Source organism: Panthera uncia, chromosome F2 (assembly GCF_023721935.1).
Source record: "Panthera uncia isolate 11264 chromosome F2, Puncia_PCG_1.0, whole genome shotgun sequence".
NCBI classification, from domain to species: Eukaryota; Metazoa; Chordata; class Mammalia; order Carnivora; family Felidae; genus Panthera; species Panthera uncia.
In genome coordinates, this window is record NC_064812.1 from 13,340,529 (window position 1) to 13,349,491 (window position 8,963).

The window sequence follows — 8,963 nt, forward strand, 5'->3', positions numbered from 1 at the left end:
AACCTGAGTTTCCTGAGTGCGAAACCTGTGTTGTCCGGTCATTCCAGAATTCCAGGCTTTGCATGATGCCTGGCACACAGTCTCCGTAGCAGACATACTAGACGCATGAACTCTTGATTTCTCCCCAAACTCCTTCTTTTGTGGTATTTCTAGTGTCAGGAAATGAGAACTTCATTGTAAGGGTCACCCATGACTTCTTACACAGTCACACCTGTTCCAACAGCAATGTCTGTCAGCTCTGACTTCAACAGTTACCATTAATCGATACCTCTCGAGACCCCTCTTACCACTGCTCTAGTGCGAGCAAGCGTGATTCCCTGGCCACACTGTTGCTGGAGCCTCCTACCTTGTCACCTTGCTTCTGCACTTCGCCCTCCAGTCTCTTCCCCGAAGACTTACCAGCGTGATTCCTCAAAAACATAATTTGGAGAATGACAAATCTCTGTCTGCACATCTCCAGTGGCTTCCCATCTTCCTAAGAAGAAAACACAAATCTCTTAAACTGGCCCACAAAGTCCCATGTGAGCTACCTTCAGTGACCTCTCTGTGCTTCTGTCACTGTCCCTTTTGCCCCCTCTGCTCTGACCCCCTGGCCTCCTTCCTGTCCTCAGCAGGCCAGGTAGCTGTCTCCCCTCAGTGCTTATGTTATGAGTTACCGGCTCTGTCGGGAAGGTTCCGCCATGCACATCCGCGTGGCTCACTCCCTCCTTTCCTTCAGGCCCATTCAAATGCCCCTTTCTCAGAAAGACTTCCTATGGCCACTCTCTGCAAATTAGCACCATAGCCCCTCCAACATGCCTCTCCCTTACCACACCTGATTTTCCTCCATAGCTCGTACTGACGCCGGTCATCATATATATTTATTTCTCGTTCTATCATTACTCTAGAACATAGAGGATAGAGTTTTATCACTTTTGTTCAGTGTTTATGGATCCAGCATCTACACGAAGTCCAGGCATTTAGTAGGCAAGAGACACTTGACAGATGGACATGTGAATAAATGTGTGAATATGCATGTGTGCACACAGACATGTACACATACATACCCCCCCCCCACACACACATTTCTATGTGATTGGCCTTTAAAAATTACTTCCTATGTCCCAGGAATCATTATAGGTGTAAGCCCTTTATTTACGTGGCGTCTTCTAATCCTCACGACAACCCGATAATGGAGGCATTGCTATCCCTGTTTTACAGAGAATGGGAAGCTGGTTGAAGAGCTTGGCCAATACCCAGAGCTGGAAGGTGAAAGTGTGGCTTAATTTGAATGATGCCAGAGCTGCGGACTTTTGCTGCCCTGGAATGTTCTGTCCAAGCCGATAGGAACACTGAAAACATGTACTGCTGCCTTGAGGTTTCTGGAGGGAAGCTTCAGGGCAGTAGGCTGAAACAACATGCTTGTAGGTCAGGCATAGAATGAGGGAGCAGTATTTACCGCCCACAAGTCAAAGTGGCTCACCCTGGCTGACTAAACTGAACACCTACCCTCAGATTTTCCCTTTAGGAGGAAAAGGGAAGAGAGGAGGCGAGCAAGAGGAAAATAGTGAGAGGTTCCTCTGGCGGGAAGCCAGACTCTCCTGTCAGGACATCTCCGACGCACCCCTTGCAGGAGCTATTACTCATATGGGGGAAGAGAAGCTGCCCAGGACAGCACAGACTCTTGGAATATTCCCCGAGGGAGAAGGGGGCACAGTCACCAATGGGTGGGCCCAAAGTTGGCTGTGAGAACTTAGTTTTTTAATTACAGCTATCCTGAGAGGCTGTTTGGCAACTGACAATTTACTCGGAATTCACTAGATTGATGTATTGAATTGGCCGTTCTTAATTTGGGGGTTGAAATTCTCTTCTTACCCTTGAGTTCTCAGAAATAAAAGTGGTGTGGACGGCAGTTCTGGGGATGCCAAGATTCTGAGGCCTGGCTGATGGCCGAATCGGAGATCTGCTTGAAGTAGAATTTCAGTATCAGTGGGTGGTAGACTTTTGAGCCCTAGTAAATGGCAGAATTCCATAACCTCGTGAATCACAGAGTTCCACTATTATCGGCCACTGAGGACCGAGGCGTGGAGGGCAAGGTCTGACAGAGCATGGTGTGTGGTAGAACAGCAGGTGTCCCTGAAATCTGACTGGCCTCTGCCTTTCCCCTTTTAACTTGGTTTGGGAAGTGCTCTTGTGCCGGAGGAGCAGGGATTTGCCAACTCCTGGATATGAGTCTGCAAGTCGAGCTGTTTAGTGTGCCTAAACAGCTAAGTCCCAAGTTAATATGTAGTGTTAGGATAAGGTAGCCCTTGGACAAACCTAAACAGCTTGGGCATGGCAAACATTTTTTGACTAGCTCCCAATAACCATCCCAAAGTTGACTTCCCCTTACCTGCCTCTAGTCATGTCGGTTGGAAGGACCAATGACAGATCCATGCTCTCTCAGCCTCCTTTGCAGCAGGGCAAGTGCGTGACCCAGTTCTGTGCAATGTTCTGTGGAAGAGGACGTCTTCCAAATAACCAGGACATAGTTCTCCTCCTTTGTAGAAGGAGAGATGCATGGAGGCGTTCTCTCCCCTTCTCTGTCTCTCTCTCTGTCTCCCCTTCTCACTTCCTATGCCTTGGATGCCTCCTGCTTCTTGCCTTTAAATGTGGTTATGTGAAACTGTGACACCTAAAGACAGGGTAGCCACTTTGAGACTATGAGGGGAAAACGGGAGAAGGCGAGAGACATCGGCTGCATGGTTTGAAGTCACAAATCTATCGAGCCAGGCCTGGAGCCCCCAGCTCCAAACATCTTGCCAAACATAATCTCTTTCCTTTAAGCTTAAATCATTGGTCTGATTTCTCCTACTGCCAGCATTTTCCTCCTCAGAAGCATTCTCATCTTCCATTTGAAGTTTACATAGTACAGCTTTGAACATGCATGTTTTCTGCTGGGAACTGGCACAGGTTAAGACTTAGAAGCTGTCCAGATTGTGAATACTCAGTGGCTGGGAATCAACTCCCCAAAAGCCCAAGATGGGAAAGCACCATGCATTTCCCTTCCCTCTCAGACCCCAGCTCAAACAAAATTAGGGAGCATTGCAATTGGCCACCTGCTGGGTTTAATAAAATCTGCTAGACTGTGACATATTTGTGAGCAGGGGCTGTGCCTCAATCATGTCTATAAGCACAGACCCTGGAGCATTAAGATGCACTTAGTAAATACTTGCTAAAAAGGACTGGGCTGGGTACTGGAAGTTTTGAGTTCCAGTCTTAGCTTTATCATTAACCCACTCGGTGACCTTGGGCAAGACACTTGACTCTCCTGGGCTGTACTAAATTTCAGGATAAGAGGAGAGCTTTGGGTCACATCATCCTTGTAAATTCCATTCCTACCACTAATGAGGAATGGAGGTGGGATTCAAAGCCTCAGCTCTAGAGACAGATGGGCATCAACTCTAGATAAGTCATCATACTTGATGCTCTAAACCATGCAGAATGGGCAGAACGGACGTCAAATTCAGCAAAAGTTGAACCGATACATTATAAGGTAAAATATAAGGTACAAGTCGTCTTGACAGTGTGACTCTCGCCCAAGAGCCTTACAGGGTAAAGTGAGACAAATGACAGTTTTGGCAAATGAGGAAATCGAGGCATGATTAATTAACCTGCCCAGAGTCGCAGAGCTAGCAAGTAGAAGAGCCAACATTCAACTGCAGGCAATTTGACTCCGGTGCCCACACACTTCGCTGCAATTAATGTGGCACGGCCCGGTTTATTCCTATTTTCTTTGGTTCAGAAGTTGCTGGAAATTTCTTCTACTATTTGTTTTGGCCAAAGTCGTGTGTGTGCTTGTGTGTGTGTGTGTGTGTGTGTGCATGTATGTGTGCTGGGTATGCATATGTGTGTATGGTAGTTATGTTGGGTAGAATACTTAATTTTTGTATAAGCAGCAAAAGAAAAGAGTCCTTATGGCTCTTTTAAAGTGTTAATAATTGAAACAAACTTGTTACCAATTATTTGATAAGTCTTAGTTTTTATGATGATAAACACAGTGGAATTACCCAAAGATATGGTACAGAATGCATATGCCATAAGAGGGTCAGTTTGGGAATGCTTCCTGGTAGGCAGGAAAGATTCATGGAAGAAGAGTTGAACTCAGTTGAGGAAACTTGGGAGAGAAGACTTTGTTTAAGACTATTTCAGTGGTGTATGATCATTGAAGAAAGGTATGGACGGTCTCCCCAGAAGAAAAGCACACATACATATCCACAATTTTATTTAATTTCATGGGGCTCGCAAAATCCTTTTGGGAGGGATCCCCAACTAAAGGCTTAGGTGGGGATATGCAAATACATGTCCAACAGTAAATGAAGACTTTCTTGAATGAGATATTAAAAGGCCACAGGGCTGCAGAAGTGGGGTGAATTTGTGGGGGGATTTTTTTTATTCCTAGGATCCCCAAATTTTTGATGAAGACCTTGCTGAAATCCTAGCCAGGCGATATATCAGGGAACACTATAGATTTCTCACTCCGTGCTAGGTGTCGTCTGAGACAAGGCAGGGATTCAATAGAGGATAAGACATCACATCTTCCAGAACAGGAGATGACAGACAGCAATAGGGAAATAAATAAATCAAAGTCAAGGACAAAATGAGTGGCAGAAGCAATGAATGGCAAAGACATTTCCCTCTTTGCTACCATCAGCACCACCTACAAGTTGTTTGTGATCCTACAAGTCTGACCCTGGCACTTCTTTCTTAAACTCTTCAGTGGCTTTCTCCTTAGGCTTATGGGATAGATGCTAAGCTCTGTCCATGACTGGGACCTGCTGACATCTCCAACACCATCTCTGATTGTCTTCTGCTTCTGCCCTTACTGGTTGCACTCAGGTGTAATGATGTCCCAGTGCTCTGCTTTTGCTCACGGCATTTGCTCTGCCCAGTTGCCCCTACGGAACTTCTTTGGCTGTTATTCATCTTTCAAGTCCTAGCTAGGTGCCGTATCCTCCAGAAAACTCATCTGAGTCCACACTCTGGGTTTACTGTCTCTCCCTTTGTTCCGAGAATGCCTGTGGGCTTTCTCTCTCAGTATGATGATCTGTCTGCACATCCATTTTTCCTTGCAGCTTAGGACTTTCTGAGGGCAGGGCCCATGTTGCCTTCCTATAGGCAAATGCCTGTTGGAAGAACTGGTCCCAGAGGAGCCCTTTGAAAGTGATGGGCTGGGGTCGTGGTGGGCTTTCTACCACTCCTGTAGAACACCTCGTCCAGCCGTCTCCCTCGTAGCTACTGTCAACTCTTCTGCAAGCTGCCAAAGCTGCACCCCTGACAGTCACTTCGATTCCTTGTTTTCCCTTACAGCCCATGCCGTGCCCATCAGCAGATCCCAAAAGCCCCATTGCGAACTGTGTCCTCGATCTGACACATTCATTACCTCCAAGTCTCCTTCTGCAGTCCAAGCTGTCATTTCTTATCATCCAGTTGGTCTCTCTGCTTCTACTCTTGCCAGCCTTCCCATCCTCAGCAAAAGCTTATTCTGCATACAACCAACAAAGTGATCCTTATAGTAAAACCAACAAAACAGACTACAACTGTCCTCTGCTCATTCCCCTCATATACAGTTTCTATTACTCTTAGAACACAATTCACACTTGCCATGTCGTGCCCTCCAGGCTCTACAGACCACGGAAACACCTTGGCCATGGCCACACCCCTGGCTCCTTTTCTACTTCACGTCCAATGTCTCCAGTGCAGCCCCAAAGGCTCATGCTATTCTTCCAGTTTCTCCAAACCATCCTAATCTCAAAGCCATTGCAGTGGTTGGTCTTGATGCCTGGAGTACTGTTCCTCCACGCCTCACCAGGCAAGACTTCTCATCACCCGGGGCCTTTTTTGACCATGTATCTAAAGCTGCGTGCCATTTTCCCATTTCAGGACACTTTCCAACATTCCACCTGAATTTGATTTCCTTCACACCAGCTATTGCCATTAGCGATTATCTTGTTTTTGTTTGATAATGCATGCATTGTCTGTCTACGCTGGGTACAGTCCTGGAGGGCAGGGACAGGGACTTCTTCACTGCTCTGGCATAATACAGCACATTTAGCAAATGATGAGATCAATAGAATCATAACTATGATAATCTAATAATGCTTGAAATTCTGTTTCCTGTCATATATTTTTTTCATGTGGTCAATATATAATAAGAGAGAGTGCCTTGGAGATGATCAGCAAGCTGAGAGCTTGTGATTTTTTTACTTACTGAGGCAGGATTCAAAGACATTGTTTTTAAATCTTGAAATAACATTTGCCAGCCTGCTTTTACGTGAGTCCCCTAGATTACTCATTTAGGGAAAAGTGACTTTCATGAGACATATTCTTTCTCCAAACTTCTGGATCACTGGAAATGCCTACAAGGTAGAAAAAAGGCAAAGTCAACAGCTCAATACTTATTGAGCGGTGAATCTGCAGATTTACATAGCAATGCGAAAAGTTCCACTGTCTGTATTTTCAGAGGGTGTGTACTAACACTATAAAACTCACATGCAGTAGAGAGAAATTCAGCGAGGTGTGAGTGGGGAGAGAGATCTACAGTCTGGGTAGAACGGAGATTCAGGATACATCAGGGCATGTTCTAAATTCAGTGGATAAGGCAAACAGGTGTATAATCAAAATTATCCTTCAGATTTCTAAAAGGGACTATAAGTCATAGAAAGCATATTTTGTTTATATAATCCCATTACAGTAATATTTATGATGAAATGTATTTATGTGTGTGTGTTTAATAAATAGGAGATAAGTGATAGAAAAATGGGTGTCCTTAAGTGCTAGAATCACAGACCGGTATGCAATGAGATGCTGTATTACGGGCAAGCACTCTTTGAGATAAACTGAGGCAGCAGCAGTTCACATTTCCCATCTTATATTCTTTCTAGAGCAGGTACACCCTTGGTGGAATCATGGGCTGGACCTACCATGTAACTCAAATTGTTCTTGCTCTGTCTCTTTTGACCCCTGAACTCATATAATTGAATCTTGTTATTTGATGCACACAATAGATACATGGTGTAGGGGTGCCTGGATGGTTTAGTCAGTTAAGTGTCTGACTCTTGGTTTTGGGTCAGGTCATGATCTCACGGTTCGTTGGTTAAAGCACTACATTGGACACTGTCAGTGCAAAGCCTGCTTGGGATTCTCTCTCTCCTTCTCTTTTCTGCCCCTCCCCTGGTTGTGTCCTCTCTCTCTCTCTCTCTCTCTCTCAAAAACACACGGTGTACACCATGAACTAGAGGTCTTGGGTTGTGAATGGGACAGTTTTGAATTTGAGCCTGTACTTTCACACCCACTCCTTGAGGTAGCCACTGACTAGCTTTGCCCCCAACCCCTTCCTTTATCCTCCCAGACAAGTTCTCTCTGGGCCTCTTCCAACTGGACAGCCGTATACTGAGCTTTGGCCAATGGAATATGAGTGGTAGAGATGCCTGCCACTACTAGCCCTGGCACACAAGCTTCTGTGTTTGAACCCATGTATTCTTTCCTTCTTCCAGTTTGATGCGGATGATCAGGGGAACCTTGGAAATCACCTGTTGAATATAGCGAAACCAGGGTGTTGAAGGAGCCAGATTTTTGAATCACCATTTGGAGGAGAGCCACCTGCTACTCAGGAACCCCTATGCTGGACTTGGGTGAGTGAGAAATTTATGCATCTTGATTAAAATCACTGAGATTTAGGAGTTTATATCTTATAGCAACTAGCATTGCTTCAACTAAAACCCCATTTGTGTGACTTTGTGCCAGCTACTTAACCCTTCTGTGTTGGATTCCATATTTGTCAGGGTCCCTCCCAAAGTAACCAATCTGCACACTTAAAAGCCTCAGTCGAGGAAGTTCAAGGGCAAGACTATTTACAAAGATGCAGACAGAGCTAAGGGACATTCTCAAGGGATGGCGAAGCATCTCAGGCTAGTGACAGCAGAAAGCCATTTATATTCTGAGCCTGGGATTGAGGGCAAGGAGAGAAAGCATTTACCAGAGTCTGGCAAGTAGTTACAGCTGTAGAAAAGAGCTGCCTGGAGAGAGCTATAACTTCCAATGGAATATTGCTGCCAATCCAAGTTCCAGCAGGAAAGGAGTTGGAACAATAAAGAGCCAGATGTCATTCTCCTACCTTCCAATCCTCCTGCTGATGACTTCCATTGAGTAAACCCAACTGGAAGCCAGAAGGCAAGGAGCTCATTGATGTAGTCCATAAATGTCAGTCTCCTAGGGTGTGGGCCAGGTGGAGAAGGGTGGAGAAAAGATCTGGAGGTGCAAATGAAGAATTTCAAGCACAATTTCCCAATCCATAAATTGGGAATCCTAACCACCTACCTTACAGAGTCTGTACTGGAGTTAAAGGGTTGTACATAATATGTTCTGAATAAAATACAGCTCTTATTCTCCTTGCCATCTGCTGCTGATCTTTTTTCAGCAGCATTGTCCGCTGATCTTTTTTCTTAACATTTTTTTGCTGATTTTTTGTCACTGTTGTTGTTTGTTTTGTTTTTTCTTTTTAAAATTTTATTGTAGTTTCAGTGTATTTGACATATAATGTTATATTAGTTTCATGTGTATAATGTAGTGATTCAACAATTCCATGCATCACCCAAGTACTGATCACTACAAGTGCACTCCTTAATTCCCATCACCTATTTCCTCCCATCCTCCCACCCATCTGTCCTCTGGTAACCATCAGTTTGTTCTCTGTAGTTAGGAGTATGTTTCTTGGCTTGTCTCTTACCCAACCCACCCTGCTCACTTGTTTTATTTCTTAAATTGTACATATGAGTGAAATCACATGGTATTTGTCTTTCTTTGACTTCTTTCATCTAGCATTATACTCTCTAGCTCCATCCATATCATTGAAAATGGCATGGTATGGGGCGCCTGGGTGGCTCAGTCGGTTAAGCGTCCAACTTCAGCTCAGGTCACGATCTCGCGGTCCGTGAGTTCGAGCC